The sequence below is a fragment of the Pholcus phalangioides genome, unplaced genomic scaffold (assembly GCF_987345545.1).
Source record: "Pholcus phalangioides strain wild (caught in Gottingen) unplaced genomic scaffold, Ppha-v1.0 ptg000014l_1, whole genome shotgun sequence".
Taxonomy (NCBI): Eukaryota; Metazoa; Arthropoda; class Arachnida; order Araneae; family Pholcidae; genus Pholcus; species Pholcus phalangioides.
In genome coordinates, this window is record NW_028301607.1 from 7,174,254 (window position 1) to 7,193,284 (window position 19,031).

At 39.0% G+C, this 19,031-nt stretch overlaps 1 protein-coding gene across 19 annotated transcripts in view; it reads right to left on the reverse strand.

Moving 5' to 3' along the window:
• Window positions 1–19,031, reverse strand: part of trol (terribly reduced optic lobes) — a 328,483-nt gene that overhangs the window by 221,104 nt on the left and 88,348 nt on the right. The gene's annotated exons all lie outside the window — the stretch shown is intronic.

The window sequence follows — 19,031 nt, forward strand, 5'->3', positions numbered from 1 at the left end:
CCGGGATTACACTATAAAACTGATAAAATTTATTTTATGAAGCTTGAAAATATGCAATCAATCAGCGTATCGGTTGCATTTTAGGGAATGGAAAAATTCAACCAATATGCTTTTAAAGTTTTATAAATGAACTTCTGTAAAACTTTTATAATGTTATTTCAACGTTGCACACTTGAGTTGGGATTAAAAAAACAGTTTTGATGACTTAATTACTTAAAGAGAATTCCTGAAGGGCATTCCTGAAAGAAAACTTTAAAAAAAATTGCAAAATAATGTTTGGACTTCAGAAATAATTTAGCCACTTTGCTTCGAAACTCTTCGTGGCGCACTGACGATTGGCACTACGGGTTGAAAAACCCTGCTTTAAGGACTTCAGAAATGCATGTCATGCTTGCATATTCCTTAAAATGCGTAGGAAAACGTCGCACAGCCAGAAATACAAAATAGGTTTGCCTACCTTCTTGCATCAAAGCAGAATATTTTGCATTGCTCTGCAAGGAATCTGAGCGGAAATGTTCTGCGGAGGTAGCTTCTGCTTATGTAGAAAATTAAATTGTAAGTTTAATTTAAATAATAATTTAATTTTAATAGTAAACACACTATTAAATTCCTTATAATAGTAGGAAAAACAATATTATAGGGACTTTAATAATGTTTTTAACACTTTTCTTAAAATTCCAGATTTCGGCGTATTCTGCTTTGGAGCCGCCTTGTATATATTGCGCATTTCGTGACGTACCCGAATAGGCATGAAAATGACAGGTTGAGAATCATAGGTGCCGAAACCTAGGGGCTGAAGTCATTTGAACGCCCCCCCCCCCAATAATTTTTTAAGGGACTGAGCTCCCCTCAATAATTTCTAGAAAAACAACGCAATACATCTTCTCTCTCCTATGTACGCACTTGAGTCCTGTATAATGCGAGAAGACCAGCAACTTTCGGCCCTCCTCAATATTTTCTTCATGTCGGCGCCTCTATTGGGAATCACCCATTCAGAGAAACAAAAAAGCCATGCAGGGTCAGGTGTGAATGAGGTAAAAATTAAATACTGCATTTGAATTGACTGGAAGTTCTCAGAGCGGTTTAAAAGCTGGCATCTTGATACAAAATGAAAGCTGTCTATATAAGACAGATTTTTATAATTGCGTCTGAAGTTGCGTACAAGGCTAACTACTACTTGTGTCTGTACGGTTGTGCATGCACCTCGTATACATTTTTCACCGGAAGTTCTAACGAATTGTAACTGCCGGAATGTGCATGCACGTGTTGTGGACCTAACGTGAAGTTTGTTTCTGTGCAATGCTGTTTTTTTTTTATTTGCAGTGATGCCATCTGCCATCAGTTTTTCTAATTATGAGTGAAGTGTAATGATCCCGCTTATCACCTATCACGATGCTCATTTATTAAATCTCTTCACATCCACAAAAGGGTGGTTGCACTTATACATTGCGGGCGGAGCAAATAATGACATACTGTACATACAAGGGTGAATTAAATTAAAATGGATATCGACTAGTCAAAGCTTGATAGTCTTTTACAAAAACGCGTACATCCGGGTACTAACCAGGTCGGATGGAAAGCTATTTATAAGCATTGCATTGCAAGCCCGCCAAATACATGAATGCTTTAATTAATGCTTTTTCGCAAATGGAATGCGAAAAAATGCACAGATGGTGAATTCTGGTGCGAGAATTCATGAAGGTGCGATGAAACAGTCGAAATGTAGGTTACACCATAGATAATTTTGTACAGCAGTTCCGAGTCATCGATAAGTCTGCTACTTCAAGAGTTGCAGAGTCGTTCAGGATATTAAAGATCACACAGACTTCGTGAAACTGTTTTAGGATTCTTCAATTACTTCGCATGTCACCAATCAAATGAGGGTTCCATAGCGATGCGTTCTCGAGAATCTGTCGAACTAAAGTGTTCAAGGCACACATCAACGTCGCTCTGTCGCATTTCGAACAGCATCGTCTTGTCTTATAAGCAACTGGGTCACTTTTGCCTGTGATTTTTCATATATAGCTGGACATTGAAAGGCTGTGGTCTATAGCGATATCTAAATCAGAATGTATGGCTGCTGATTATATTACACAGTTATTTAGAAAATATCGACATTAAGGATTGCAAGGGACAGATTACGTTCCCAAACATTCCGAAATGAAAGAAAATTACAAATACAGTATACATTAGCCACTGCTTGTAAGAATCACTGGTTTTAAAAAATCAAAAAGTTTATAGCATCACTATTGGGTTGACTGAACGCGATTCTCATTCGCGCCGGCTACTGTGTATGGGATCACCAGGTTAGGTCAAATCATTTTAGCGCCATCTCCGAAATACCAGTGTCCTCCCCATCCCTCCAAAAGAAATTCCTGGCTACGGCCTGACTACTCCGAACAAATGAATTCGTTCATCATCTATTTTTAAAAATTTCACACCAACGTGGCGCCCAAAAACACGTTAAAAAGTTGTTTTTTTTCATATTTTGCGTGCGATTTCAACTTCCCGTTTATGCAAATTACGCTTCCCACGTGTCACACACATAGGGCGGAAAAGCAACGAAAGCCTCGTTAGTAATAGGTAAAAAGTGATTAATTGGAGTCTTTTGAGTAAACACCCCTTTTTTAAATTTCCGTCAGCAGGTGGTAATTAGAAAACAATACTGAACGCTCAAATGCATTCAACATTTAGAAATCCCCAAGGTACAGGTCCGACGGTGGATGGCGCTGTTAACCTTCCAATATGCAAAGCATAAATAAAGGGAATGAGACAACTGAATGATTATAACAAATACAAAGGCCACAACAGACAAAATACGAGGTGACTGAAAAAAAATCTACCCATAAAAAAGTATGATTGACGAATATACTACAGGGTGCATAGCAAACAGGGCGTACGGCATTTTACTGGCGAACCGTTGATCCTAGAGACATACTTCCAGTTAGAAGAAGTTTCCAAATGACGTGTAGTACTCAGATATGCCCTTCGTGTTTCAAGGGGTTGTGTAGATATATATAGATATTAACATATAAAAATTGACTTTTTATACGGTCCCCGTGTGCTCCAAAACTCAATTAGAAGGTTGTTTCTTATGTCTCTTCCGATACCAACTACTACTTGACCGTACATGTACCTCGCAGTCATTCCTCTACAGAATTTCTAACGAATGCCGGAATGTATGCTCTGAGTGTATGTGTGGCCCTAACGTGTTTGTTATTGACTTGCGCTTGTTTAGTATTCATGCTACCATCTGCTTTACCGCACACCAACTCCGGTCATATATCGCCATACGGCAATTTCCAACCAGAGGAGTTGGGGGGGGGAAATGAAGGCTCCACCCATCGCCCCATTTTCGGTAGGTAAAGAACTTGCTTCTAACGTTTTATGCCCGGATTCGAATCCATGGACCTTGATGGTAACCTTCATAGTGGAAGACGAGCATCTTACCACGGCGCCAGTCGGGCAATCATGCTACCACCTGTCTTCCATTTTATGAAGTGAGGATGGAAATGCTTGAATTTTCATGTTATGTCAGTATCGTGTTGTAGGTCTGCTCGTTCTCTGCGGAGAGACTTTTTCAAATTGGGGGGACCGGATTGCATTCGCACCTCGCGAAGCAGGATAACCGCAGAAAACCAACTTCAGCAGACCACCACTGTGCTGTCAACGGGTTTACTTTGAGATCAAGAATTGTTGATCATGGGGATCATTTTTATTGACTTATAAATTATTGCCATTGACAATTTGCAACTTCACTTGAAGGGTCGGGGGAATGATTTTTCAGTCCAAAAAAAAAATTGAAATTAATGTTTTTACGTTCTTGTATAGCTGAGTATCGTCTATTTTAACCACGTAGAACATCAGCGGCAAAAAAGCTTCAGTCCGCTGTAATAAAGGAAGAAAGATACTGTATAAGGGGGGAACAATGATTTTGATCGTTTTTCCACCATCTGCGTATTTGTCTTCCGTGTAGTTCGTGCTCGTGAATTTGAGGTTAGTTCGTGCATCAAAAGTATCACTGAGTATAGATTTACGTTGTGTCCTTAGCACAAACGCCCTCTGTCGAGATTCCAGAAGAATAGATGGTTATAAGAAGCGGTCTAGTAAAACCATCTCCTTTCGGTAGCGATTGGTTGTAAACAAGAAATTTTGATAGCTTGGACAGGTTGTTAGTTCTACACCACACGTTTAGTGTACCACCGTTCCAGTTTCTTTGGTAGTCACACCAGCCATGAAGTTACTGTTGAAAACAACCGAAAAGGAAGAAAGGACAATCAACAAAAGGAGGACATGCCTATCGAAGAATTGGACAAAGTTTGAACGAGGACCCAATCCCAGTCTCCCGTACGAAGTACAACGACCTGCAATCTTTAAGAGCTTTTACAACTTGACGTGGCATGATGACGTATACTTGGAATATACACTCGACCATGATGACTAAGGATAATAAACTTTTTTTTTTTTGCACAATATTTTTCTGCACTAACCACCAATAAATTTTTGTCTACTTTCAACTTAATTCATCATATCATGATCAAATATCATAATTATTCGAATTTTGTGCAATGTGTGTGTGTGTGTGTGTGTGTTCGGTTTCAGAATTCTGTTCAAACTACATACTTGGGGGGAAGCCAAGAAAAAAGATCTTTTATACAACCTTTCTATTTGCTTTTTAGAAATGATTGGATTGCGTTTTATACATCACATCCCACGATATAAAATTAAAGCTTTAAGTTTAAAGTTTTAGTTTATAAAATAAAGTTTCTAACATGGTAATTAAACCAGATTTTTAACGAAAAACTTTGTTTCATAGACTGAATAACCCTTTCACTTTCATTTGACAATTTTCGGGCTGTAATTGGCGACCTTACTTGCCTTTAATACTTTCTTTTGGCTGTAAAATTGGAAAAACTACTCGCATTTGACAATCCCTTGGAGATAGTTGGTGGTAACCCTTATGGGTCGCGATTTCACGTATTTTTATAAAAGGAAATATGGTCAGCCTAGGCATTTATCTTGAGTGTATTTATACTTTTTTTTTTTATCGGAACATCTTTCATGGGCCGGATGGATCCTCATAGCGGGCCACATTTGACATGCGGGCCGGGGTTGTGCTCCCTCGCTCTTAAAATAATAACAGACTTAAAAGACTGATGGTACTGACAAGAAAATATTAATTATCTGATCCAGCAGTGCGTTTGATGCCGTTCAATCACCAGCATCAGTTGATGTTTCGCAACTCATATGGGGAAATTCAATTCCCTATTGTGCATATAAATACGACTATCTGTCTACCACGACAACCTTGACTATCCCACAAACAAGAAACAATAACGGACGCTTTTCCGTAAAGAAATTCCAAGACCCATTCCGGACATCACATAAGGTCGCGAGTAGGTGGCCAACAATAATGTCATGCGAATGTTATTTAAATTGGAAAAGACTCTTCCCTTATCACAAGCGCCTTGACAACAGAGACGCAACGTACAATCGGATATGATGATGACGGCTGTCCATACAATGACAGGGCGGGTCCCGGACATATTCAAAACGAAGATGACTCCACAGCAACAGACGTAAATAGACGTGGCGTAACTGCTAACGATTACTCCCTTCCCCCCCCCCCCCACGTCCCGACGAGAGGTTCCGAGCTCTCCACCAACAACTGACAGGACACAGAGAGAATCGCATTAATAAAGCGAGCGAATTTCACAAATTCTAGGAGTTGTCGAATTATCGTGGTCCTGTGAAACTGGCACACACACACACACAGACACTCGCTATAACGTGACCAATGCCAGAACGTGTGTGTGTTTCTCATGAAATTCTGATCATTACTTGAAACGCGCAAATAACGTGTCGTGAGAGTGCTTTTCGAAAACACGACAAAACGGGTCAATCCAGTTATTTTGATCGTCGTCCCGGTATTAATACGAACCGTGAGTGGCTAATTGATGCTGAAACCAAATCTATGTACTAGAAGTTGATTCATGAGAAATTAAGACGGATGGGCCCCCGAAACGCATTTGCAGCGAATGCAAATCACACTGTAGCCCATTATGCATGGGAATGATGGTAACGAATACAACTGGAAATCAAATTGAAATAAATTTTCAGATTCACTTGAAAACTGGTTCATGAAATCATTGACGGCATCTGGCGGGCCAATCAATATGAGGCAACGGTGGTCAACCTTTAGGGGAGTGCGGGCCACATTCATTGATTTGGAAACGGGTCACTTGATTTAGTGATCCGCTACTGTGCCGCGGGACACTTAAGTGGTCTGGAAATGTGCTGTGGAGACTGCTTGAGTGATGTGGAAGCACTGCCCAGGCTTCGTTTCCCGTCACAGTGGAGGCGCTGTATATGTTTTTGATGTTTTTCTTTCTTTCAAACCGAGCGCAACTAAGGTCTATCACCATCTATGGGCGATTTACTACCTAGTGAGTTGTGCCGGAAGTGTAGCTGTGTGTGTACCTAACAGTCTGAGTGTGTATGCAGTGTTGCGTTTGATTTTTCAGTGCCGCCATCTATATTTCACAAGTGAAGTGAGTGATGTGTTATGATTGAATTAAATTTGTACTGTTTGTAAGTCTGTTGCTCTCTGTGGCGAGACTTTCCGAAGGGGAGATCGGCTCACATTCGCGCCTTGAAGTTGGGGACCACAGAAAACCAGTAACTTCAGCCGACCACCACTGTGGCGACGGTGGGGTTCGAACCCGGGACCTGGCGACGCGAGTCCGTCACCATGATCACTCGACCACCACGGCGGCGTGTTTTTGATGTCTGCGGGTAGATCTCGTTAACACAAATCAAATCATATATACCCCACTCTGGTTTGAATACCTCTTCCGAACTGGGCACCAGACCCACGGCCCGCATTAGTAACGGAAGTGTTTTACGCTATATCTCGAGAAGTCCGCAACGTAAATAGAAGACATTGGTATCGTCTGTTAGTTATTCCGAGGGCAAATCCGACGATACTAATTTCTTTACGTCAGCACCTACCACGCGATTGAAGTCGCAAAGAACGTATTCACATCAAAACTTGAGACAGAAGGCCCTTGCAGTGTTTGCCATAAACGTCATTCAGACTACCTAGCAAGTTTGCCACATTTTGAAACACAGCATCCTATTTCGTTTCTTATTTTGGCGTAGAATCTTCCTGATTGGCTCACAAATACCGCATAGTGATTGGATGTGGGGAATAGAAATCGCCAATTCTGAGCCCGATCATTTCTCTTTCTCACAACGCTGATACTGGCACGAGCAGGGAATTTTTTTCCCTTAATATTCTGAGGGAAATGGACTATTTACTGACGTCACAAGCAGAGTGCGGAGGTCTTCTACCTCTAGGAGGTGCAGGTCTATGACACACAACATACCCTAATTTTTATCATTGGATAAAGCCCAGGGGGGCAAGTCTTTAAACTTTCGTCAAGTCGACTGTTATACGAAAAAATTAGTTTTTCGTAAATCATAGGAGGCAGGAAATCACGGTAATTTTACTTCGCAAAGAATAACAACATAGCAACACGATTTTTTTTCCTCCAGGAATTATAATTATAACTGTGAGATGTATCGAAGAGATAATTAAAATCATGATCAAAATTACATTTCTCTCTTTTTTTTTAAAAAAAGTTTTGACCATAATAACGTACTGAATTTTTTTTTAATTCCAGAGTTCCGTGTTAGTGCCATCTAGGTTTGTAGTGATAGCTAATAACGTAATGCCATACGTTTTTTTTGCGTAGATAAAATGTATCAATCAAGTTTTTGTATGAGTAACAAAAAAAAAAACCATAATTTCTTGAAAGTCATTTTTAAACTTGGGAATAGTTCTAATAGACAGTGTTTGATATGTGTAAAAAGTAAAATTAATTGAATAATTTATTCCTAAATTTCTAATAAGTTATTAATATCATCGCTCTGAAAAGATTTCAGAACAAGACTCTGAGGAGATACACAAGACTACCTTGGTACGTTAGAAACGTTAATATCAGACGTGATTCCGGAGTAGCTGATGTAACGTCATATTCAAAGAAACTGGCAAAGAACGTATTTGATAAATTGAACGATTCTGAATTTCCCCACCTTGCGGAGATTTCATCATACGACAGTAGACCCAAAGCACGATTAAAAAGACCAAAAAATTTTCTACACATGCCTCGACCTGTGTTGCCAGGTCTACGAACATTTGAAAACTACGAAATTATAGCTCGAAATTATAGCTACGTAATTATAGACGAAAAAAAAACCCTTGGGTCTCCGGTGAACCTACGTCTTCACCCACCTTATTAGAATCTATCATTGCAAAGCGCACTACTGCACAGGAATTGGCAGAGTCATGATGAAGGGGTTTGATGGATTATAACTATCCATTGGAACCCCGTTCCACCAATTACGGTTTTTGGTTTCTACTAAGTTTTTATTACACAATGGTTGCATGCTCTACTGCAAGAGTGCAGTTTATAGAAGTTGTAGTGACGATTCTCTCTACCCTTTCAGCAGCAGAGCAAAAATCACTGTCAAGGAAGTAAGCTTTCTTCCGATTTTCAGCAGGTGCAAACTAAGAGGGTATAAAGGGAAACGTGTTCCATTGAGAGAAATCGCCATCACAAAATATTTTTTTTATACTAAGGCTTGTCGATACTAAAAGGAGGAGACGAGAAATCTCGTCAATGCCGTGTAAAGCTTCTAGTGTATGAGTGAAACGAAATTCCCACACACAGAATTTCACTGAGCAATCCATGGGGGACGTTCAAGTATTACGTAAGCAAATTTTTAGCCATTTTTGACCCCCCTCCCTTGTCAGCAAAATTTCGTCATCAGCTCTGCCCCTGTGAATCCTAACTCATATTTTCAAAAAGGGTGGTTGATGACGTAAGCAAATCGGAAACCCCACCCCATCGATGATGACGTAATACTTGAACGGCCCCATGTGTTTACAGGAGCGATGTGGCTTCACGCATCTCGAACTCTTTTCAATATTTCATTAAAATTAATAACTACGCATTTTTATACGTTAGTTCAAAAAATTTCGAATCAAAGAGACAAAAAATAAAATCCAGTTTGTCTTTGCATTCTTGTAGTTCCCGTTAATCTATAATTTGTATTCAATACACTTGTAAAATCTTATTCCCGGAAAAATGGCATTTGTTTAAACAAACATATAATAAACATAGGGATCTTAAAGTAATGTGGAAGATATTTGAACCGCATCTGGAAGTTCGAAATTGTTTTTAGAGAACACGCCCTACCGATATACGTCGGGTATAACGGAGTTAATTGAGAACCGAATTAATTAATGCAACAGGAATGTGTCCTCCCTCTCCCTTACTGAAGCATCGGCCACGCTCACGTTGAATAATCCTTCAGATTCGGTGAAAAGGATCATTGTTTCGTTCAACACCTACTTAGGAAGAATTCCTTAGAACTACACAAGCCGAACCCTATCGTGAAGAGTTTTGTGTTCGAAATTGAAGAACGGCCTTCATCAAATGAGAGGGCGTCGGGGGACACGAAGAGGTTGGACGGTCGGACACTCCTTCATTAGTTTTATCTCTGCTCCGGTATTAAATTTATTATTAAAACCGCACGTTCGCAGCAGTTTACCTACTAAGGCAATATCTACGACCCGGAAGGGAATTTCATTCCCCGTTTGAGAGAGAGTGTTCTCAAAGCTACTTTTTTTTATAAGTTGTTTGTTGTTATATGGACATGATGGTGGACGTGTCCTCATCAGCCAGCGGATTCGACTAATTAAACCCACTCTGACTTAATCACTGCCCACGCGGGAACCCTGACCACCCTACCGACCGTACGCCCCGCGTTTGTTCGAAGTCAGTATCGGCTCGTTTTGTTGGTCATACAGGCGAAGGTCGGCCATTAATCCTTTAGTCTCTGCTTGAAACTAATTAGCAGCAACCGAGGCGATGAGGTCCTAATTAGAAATCCTTGTACGTACGAGTTAAGCTTGCCAGGGTGTTCGGAATATTTTACGCATGGTTCGGATTGAGAGAATAACGGGTGCTTATCAAGGCGGGATGCCTGTTTCCCCGATATTCACATCAATAGACGTTCGGGAAAACAGAGTGGGTAATAATAAGTAGTGGGTGTGTTAGATCTTAAAAACTCAGAAATTAACAAAAACAAATAAAATATATTGGTTTGCACGAATGGGATCAGAGGAAATTAGATGTTTTTAAATAAGATTAAAAAAAGAGATTTTAAATTTAAAATGCAATCATATAAGCCAACACCCCCCCCTATAGATAAGATATCTTATCTATAGGGGATGTTGTGTAAGCACGGATCCGGGGTGACGTGTCAGAATGGGTGACAAACAGTGTATTTTCTTCAAATCACTCCGTACTTCAAGGGACAGACAAATTTGTACTATATTATTCTACTGTTGGAAGGGGCGATCGCCTCCCTCTGGATCCACGCCTGCACCGATATGTAATATATGTAGATTTTTATGCAAATCAGGCCGTCAATAAGAAACAACAGGACAATTCTGCATTCCATATACAGACAATATTCGTTATAAAATGTCCCCCCTCCCCATTCTTCTTCCACTAAAAATGGATGTTACATTTAATGGTAGTTATAGTGAACGTTTACAAAAACTTTTACATCAAAAATATTTTCATTATTCATATAATAAGTTGCTATAATGCTGCTGTGAAAATGCATCACGTTAGAAAATAACGAAATTGTAAAAATTAATTGCATGTACACACTTACGAAATTACCGAATTCTCCAATATCAAAGGATTAGAGGTCAAACACAATTTTAAGAAACCAAGAACACGGATTTTGTTTACTTCTTTGCAAAAACAATAGTTGACGCCGATCAGAATCCGGGCGTTGTATTGAATGGTCGTTACATTGGATGAAAATAACTTGCGAAGAATAGGAAAACATTCGCGTAGACTGCATTTATTTCAGTAATATCGGCATCGGATGAAGAATCTACATGCATCCATCACTTCTTTTTTGGTGGCCTGATTTGCATACATTTGCATCAAATTCTACAGGTCAGCGTTATCTATCTCACCAACTTCAAAAATAATTTTTCCGCTTACAGTATTTAAAATAAAACATCTGATTTCCCTCTGATCACATTCGTGCAAACCAAAAAGTTTTCACTTGTTTCATCTTTATTAACTCCATATCGATAACGAACGAGATATCTCGTCCGAAAACGCAAATGGTTGTTCATTCCAGGCTTCCAGGCTCTTCCTCGATTTTTACATCTTTTTAACACAACGAGGCATCACACACACACATTGTGTGACTTTTTTTCCTTCCCATTATTTCTACTATACCTCTAATTAATGATTTTTTCCACCGCTAATAATGTATCTTCCCACTAAGAGAAAGGGAACATGTAGGGAAAGGTGAGGGTGAAAGCGAAAACTACTGTACTGTTCTCCCCCCTCCTCGTCTATATTTTCTTTCATTCTTTTCCCTTTTTTGAGATGCCAACAAAAATTAGTTTCTTTTTAGAATTATCGCCGATACCTCTAATAGAAATCATTCAAATTTGTTGCCAAAAGCCTGTACGTGAAGCGTTAATTTTGAAAGTTGCAAAGATTTTAGACACACTCGGTAGGTTCAAATGAAACGATGATCGAAACTAATCAATATCACACGAAAAATCTTCCAGAGCGGGGTTTTTTTTTCTCGTAATCATTCACGAATGGATGTAAACCGCAACCCATGGGCAGGCAGCTTCGTGGACAACGAACACTAAGAATCCTGCCGCATCTCATTCAAATTCACCAGTGAAGCTATATTACCATAAGCTCCACTGAGAAATATCGTGACACATACCAGCGCATGGATACAAGCATGTAACACGAGACATCCAGGACCGATTTCTCCTCCCCTCCAAGGAACCTATCTTGATGATAGGTCATCAACGCGAATCAATCGGTACCCATCTATACCGGTCATGTTGTGCACGAACGATTCCACAGTCCTTTCAAAACCGATAGAACTCATTCATGACAAAATTGAAAACTGTTTCCCGGAGAGCGATATTTTCTAGCAGAGCAGATGACATTGGCCTGTCGATATACGTAGAGAACTTCCCGGATGCTACGAAATATTAATAAAAATATATATATATGTTTCGTGGGGATTGTCGGGAAATGATATTACGGGGTTTTCTGCTTCGAATAAGAGAAAGGAGAAAAAATATTGATTCGATCCGTACTTCATCATCGACATAAAATGTCCCGCTTCCAAAGCGATAAAGTCTCCGAGATTTTTATCATTTCTTTACACTACGGAGGTAATTTCTTTTTTCTAGGTCTAGGATAAAAATCATCTAAGTTATGGGCAATAAGAATACGTTATAGTTTAGGGAGAGATGAAATATATATACCGTATTTTAAGTTCAAAGAGAAATAACTTGCCATTTTTCTGATTGAAAGTATCAATAATCAGAATATTTTTTGATAATTCTAGTCAGTATCAGATTCCGCATGAATATATCAACGCGTGAAATCAATAATCCAATGCCCGCACCGTAAGAGACGAACCCTTCCATCACGAAACTCGAGAAAATAACTGCTGCTGTACTAGAGTGAGTGGCGCTAAACTTGTCTTATAATTTTAGTGGTTCCCGGTAAATTATGGCCACGATAGTGCAATAGTTTATATAGAACAATCAAATATATGATGCTGCATAAGAGCGTTTCCAAGACCTTTTCAGTGCGAGGGCTAGATATACGATATAACTACCGCTCGGAGCCCAGAAAAAAATTCACAAATCCTCGCGCCTGTCACTTGAGTGATGTAGAACTGCAACGCCAGTGACTTGAGTGATTTTTAAAAATGTGCAACTTAGTTCATTTTTAAAAAATTATGTTTGAGGTCGCGAACAACATTACTCCACGTTTGATTTGCGGGCTGTGGGTTGAGCATGTGGTGAAATATGCCACAAAACGCCCACGAAAATTTACGTATTAGTGGTGGACATGTAATTTATTCTCTGGGCAGCGGGGACATAATTGTTGAAATTTTTCCAAAAAAAAACCCCCCTCTTCATTCCTAGCTATGATATTAACTCGATAAAATCATCTCAACCAACCGGGTGCCAATGAAGTCACAGCGTGAAGCTAGGATGCACATGAACAACGGGTCATACCACGGCTGAGAGGGAAAAAACTTGAAAAATTGTCTTTTGTTAGTCTCAATTTAAATACATCCCAAATAACCATTAATAACATATGTACATGTATTACAATGTTTTTAGATAGTGCATTTCCACTTTTTTTTTCAACCCTCAATACATCTCAATTGTGTGATGGTAATAGCTTCCTCCATTAATCATCCATAATCTTGAATCACAATGACTTCAAGAAAAGGGGGGCATTAAACCCATTCCACAAGAGGGAATAAAAAACAGCTCATCGAAAAAAAAAAAACTACGGCATGTAATTAATTTATTCACATTTTCTAATACCATAATCCCGATACATATAGTGAGTAAAGTAAACAAGAAAAAAATGAAGCGTCTGCGATCCAATACGGGGACAGCTGCGTTGTATCCGTTTTTATTGCTGTTAAAAGCACAGCGCCGTAGCCCTTTAACAGAAATTAATTAACTCTGGTAATTAACGGATGCTATAAAGCCGGAGACAAAAAGCCGGCCGGATGTCGAGCTCCAAAGAAAAAGAAATAGATGACTTGTCAGACTGTGCGACATTATTGTCTTTTTTCCCTATTTTGTGGTCAGACATCAGATGGAGGCGGGGAAGAGGGGGAAAAAAAAACAAAAGCTAACCCGAGACATGTATTATTACAACGAAGAACATCTGGGAGACAAAAAACCTATGATTAAGGAGGGAAAAGGCTTTTCATCATCAACACACACTTTCCCTCCTCCTCTCTTATTATTATTTTTAAGGGAGTTATCTCTCTGCCTACTCCTTTTTCTTTCTTTCTCCCGAACGGATATTCACACCGGAACTTGTCAACATTGATGGAATTTTTTTTCTTACTCAATTTTTTTTTCCTTCAAATATTACAGCTCTCTTGTCTTGTCATGAAAACTGGCTGCTGGGACAATATACAGCATAATATGTATCCATAGTGAGGAGTGATCCTCATGCGTAATTTACAGAAGCTCCAATGGGAAGCGCTACGGAATAGGAATTGGGAAGAAATCAGTTTTCTTCGATGCAGAAGACGCCGCTTATTACAATCACGGATAATGTTATCATTCGGGTATTGTTATCATTTTGGTAAAAACGGAACAGACCAATATTATAACATGGGAGAATATTTTTTTTATTTTTTTATTGGGACTTAGGTTAATGTTATCTTCCTTTTCCTTCAAAATTGGTTTTTGAGCATTAAGGTTTATCAAAACACCCCCCCCCCCCACTGCAAATTATCGTTAACAGGCAGCAAGACTATGTATGAGGCTATGTTCTCTTTCCCCCACCCCTGACCACGGACTCGCATCGCGAGGACCCGAAACTAACCATGACCCCCCCGCTCTGTCTGAGGATATAAGCTGGTAACCCAGAGGGTTTAGGCCATAGTGGAATAGTGATGCAACGTCCGGAGCACTATGCACCGAAAGACCACCAGCGGGCAAGAAGACAAAAATCGTGCGGACTCTGGTTCAATCCCCACTATCACCACAGCGGTAGTCGGCTGAAGTTGGTTTTCTGTGGTTTTGAACTGTGAGGTGCGTGTGGGGGCCGATCCAACAACTCCTGTAGCAGAAGGTGGTGGACCAATGAGGGAAGATTGAAGCAACTGCTCAGTTGCATCAATCCGGCGCTTCAGAAGGGCGATCGCTCCCACATCGCTTGACTCAATAAAATTGATATTAATTTAAAAAATTGATGGCAGATGGTAGCATTACCCACGAACAAGCAATATACAGAAACAAACTTCACACTAGATTCACAACACATACACGCACAGCTTCCAGCATAGGCCCAGGTCATCTTCGACCACCTGCTTATATTTATCCATGGACTCAGAGTGGCGGGCCATGATCTGATTAGGAAGCGATCGCTAACATTACCCCCCCCCCCGCCTTCCCGCATAAAATGGTTAGGGGTCATTAAAGTATTACGTCAGTGTCGAGTGGGGGAGGGGGGTTTCGGATTTGCTGACTTTTGATGACGAGGGGGGAGGGGGGTTTGAAGGTTGCTTATGTCATCAACCACCCTTTTTGGAAGGTATGAAATATTCTAAACTGCTGACGAAATTTTGCTGACAAGGGGGGGTGGGGGAGTCAAAAATGGCTAAAAATCTGGTTACGTAATACTTGAATGGCCCCTTATGCACCATTTTCAACATTTACAAATGAAAGTGTTTTTGACTGAAATTTTTCTTTTCATTAAATTACAAGTGATAACTCGACTAACGAAGGTAATTCATTCCGGAATCACATTCGTTTGTCAAAACGTGATTTCCTATAGGTTTCTATGGAAAATCGTTTGATTCGTTCTAGGAACTACCCAAAATTTCAAAGTGATTCACATAAAATACCAAGAAGCACTGCAATAAAGACAAGTACTGACCGAAGGCTGAGATAAACAACTTCACAATTGGATGAAGGAGGTTCTAAAAGAAGATGAAAAACTTACCGTATCTCTTTTATTTTATACTATATACACTATACAGTCGTGAGCCAGAGTGGGAAAAAAATGTGTGAGGTGGTGTGCTTCATGTAATATAGTAAGCTAGCTCATTTCTCTCACACACGTAGATGGAAAAGATCAATTTCTAAAAGGCCCAGACCGTTCAGTTTGGCAATAATAGTCTTACCATATGCACTGAAACCATTTACACAAGTCTGAGGATTCAGGTTTTTACATTTTTTTCAAGTCTGTCAAACCAATCCACACAAAGTTTTAATGAGTATATAAAAAACTTGAAAACTGATGAAAAAACTCAGTATCTATGAAATTCTTTTCGATCAAAAATCCGCTGTGTTTTCAATATTTCATGTCGATATTCATTTCATTTTGTATAATCTTAAAAATTTAGAGAAAGGAAAAAAAAGTTCTTGAAATAAAAAATAAAATAAAATTACAGGAAAAGAATGAAATTGGAACTGTATTTACTTCAAGACAAAACAAAATGACAAATTCCTCGTTACATTGAATCCATACGTCCGTGACGTCAAAACAAAAGTCAATATACTTTTAGTTGTTTAGATACAAAACTTTAATATTTTATCGACGAAAAAAGAATTTTTGTGTGTTGGTTATATACCGTACAAGAAAAATCCCTTCACTCTTCACTATTGTTCTGTTTCTTGAAATAAAAAAGGGATTTTTTTCTTTCTCTCTCTCTCCCTCTTTCTCCAGATTCACTTCAATAGGAGGACAAAAGACAATGAAAGAAATCCGCATCAAGAAGAAACTCGAGAGTATTATAAAAAAAAAGAAATTTTTGTACTATTGAACACTAATGAGCAAAAAGAAAAATGTTCTCCTCCAAAAGATGTTCGAAGCTATTCAAGAGCCTTTCTTTTTGCTGTTCTTTTCCTGAAAAATAAGAAATAAAGCCAATGCGACAAGATCCTCACGACCATAAAGAAAAAGAATCTGCGATGAAAATCATCTTCCCGTGTTAAAGAGAAGATTTTAAAATAATAACTATGTCTGAAAGAGGGAGAAAAATAAGAGATTCAATATTCTTTTTTATTTTCTTTCCAACCGTATTTCTTTGTTATAATGCAGTCGTAAAATTACTTGGATTTCCCCCCCTCTTAAAAAAAAAAAAAGAAATCCAAGGAATGCAAGTAGAGATATTTTTATTTTTTGGTGAAGAAACTCCGTCGTCCATATTTATGGGAAGCCGATGTTAGCCACAAGTTTGAATATCCGTAAATGAAATCCTATTTAGAAAAAGAAAATCGTAAATGATTTCATAAATTCAATTTTGGAAAGCTTGATAATTATCTCGAATTGGAAGAAAAGCTTTATTTTTTTTTAGATCTTGGAAATTTGTAACCGTAAACATAATCCCAATTCTTTCATCCCTTTCAGACCAAAGCATTAGTTTTTTGCAATTTTGAAAGCGTTTTTTCATTTTTGATTAAAAAGAACTCAGCAAATCTTTTTTTCTTCTCTTTTTTTGTGAAGAATAATTTACTTCGTTCAAATTTTTCCAGTCAAGATGATGTATGTAAAGATGAATATGCCCTGCAATTTTTTTTCCAGAATTTTATTGCTAAATTTTACGTAATTTAGCAAACTTTACCTGGAGGTACGTTCTGTTCGGGAAGTCATCTTAAAAAAAACCCTGAAAGTTCAATTTTAAGTGCTGCCCTCTGACGAATAGGCCCAGAAGTTCATATTTCTAACTCAAAACGAACACAATCCTTTAAGTGAGGGCTCAACATCGTGAGGTAGAAAAAAAAACTAGCGAGAAAAACAATCCACACGTTTGTGGCACCAGGGTCTGAAAGAGCTATAGAAGCTCTTTCTCAGGCGATGTCTCAGCATGGGCGACTAGATGTGTAGGGTTCGATCGCCACGTGTTTTACTGTGGACAGATAATTTTCCCATACAGTATTATCCGGCTCTTGGAGCGATCTCTCCCATTACTTCCCCCCCCCCCTCCTCTGGAATCAATGGCTATGCAACATAGTCCACATTTGCAATTGAATGTGTGCTGTTGTTCTTCAATCAAAAAAAATTTTCATTAAATTACAGTGACACCTCCGCTATAACGAAGATAATTCATTCCGAAATCACATTCGTTAGCTATGACGTGATTTCTCATAGGTTTCTATGGAAAATCGTTTAATTCGTTCGATGAACTGCCCGAAATTTGAAAGTAACTTACATAAAACACTAAGATTCACCCACTATAGAAAAGACAAATATTGACCGAAGGCTGAAATAAACAACTTCCCAACTGTATGAAGGAGATTCTAAAAGATGAAACACTGAACATATCTTTTATTTTACACTAAGTACGCTATGCAGTCGGGTTCGTGAGCCATAGCGAAAAATAAAAGTGCGTGAGACGGTGTGCTCTATGTGATATAGTCAGCTCATGTCCTCTCTCCCACACATAAGCCGATGAAAAAGATACATTATTGGAATGTCCAGACTGTTCAGTTTTGTAATAAATTTCTTATAGCATGCACTGAAACCATTCACACAAAAGTCGGAGGACTTTTTCATTTAATGCTTTTCTCTTAGCTCATTCATTTCATATGAAATAATCTTTCTGAGGATTATTCATGTGAGCTCTAATGATAATTCATGTGAGATGTAATGATAATTCGTGAGAGATCTAATGATGATTCGTGTGATTAATGATCTAATATTTCACAAATCTTTCTGAAAGAGAAAAGAAATTCTGAGGTCGAAACAAATTTACCTGGCTCATGCCATAGCTACTCATTGGAGATTCATTTCAAATGGCACGAAAATTCAGCTCACGGTGTGAATGCTCTATCTTGGAGCAAAGTTTTTCAAACTATGCGCTATCGCCCCTTTTAACAATTTTTTGGTTCTCATCGCTCCCCCCCCCCCCAACTTAAGCCAAGCCATTAGATCCTGACCCATAGCTTCAGATCCCCCAAGCAACGACATGGCCCACTTTGGGAAACACTGCTTTAGCGCATTCATGCATTCATTTCGACAAAGATGTTTGTCAGCCAAATACGTTAGTCGAGGCGAAAAAAGCCGAAAAAATTCGTAAGCCGAAGTATCACTATACAGTAAAATTTCAACTAATCGAGACACTGCGAATTACGAAAAAATATCGTTGTAGAAGGATTTATCGTTGTAATAAGTCAAGGGTGCTTACTTCAACCTCTACTTATTAGCTGGTCATTTCATTGGTTTGAAAACGTGTCGCGGGCTACGTAAGTAATCTGGAACAGCGTGTCTGCAATTGTGCCGCGGACAGCTTGAGATATCTGTAACTGAGCCGCAAGTCACTTCAGTGATCTGCAAATGTGATGCGGACAGCTTGAGTGATTTGTGACTGAGCTACAGGTCACCTAAGTTACTTGTAAATGT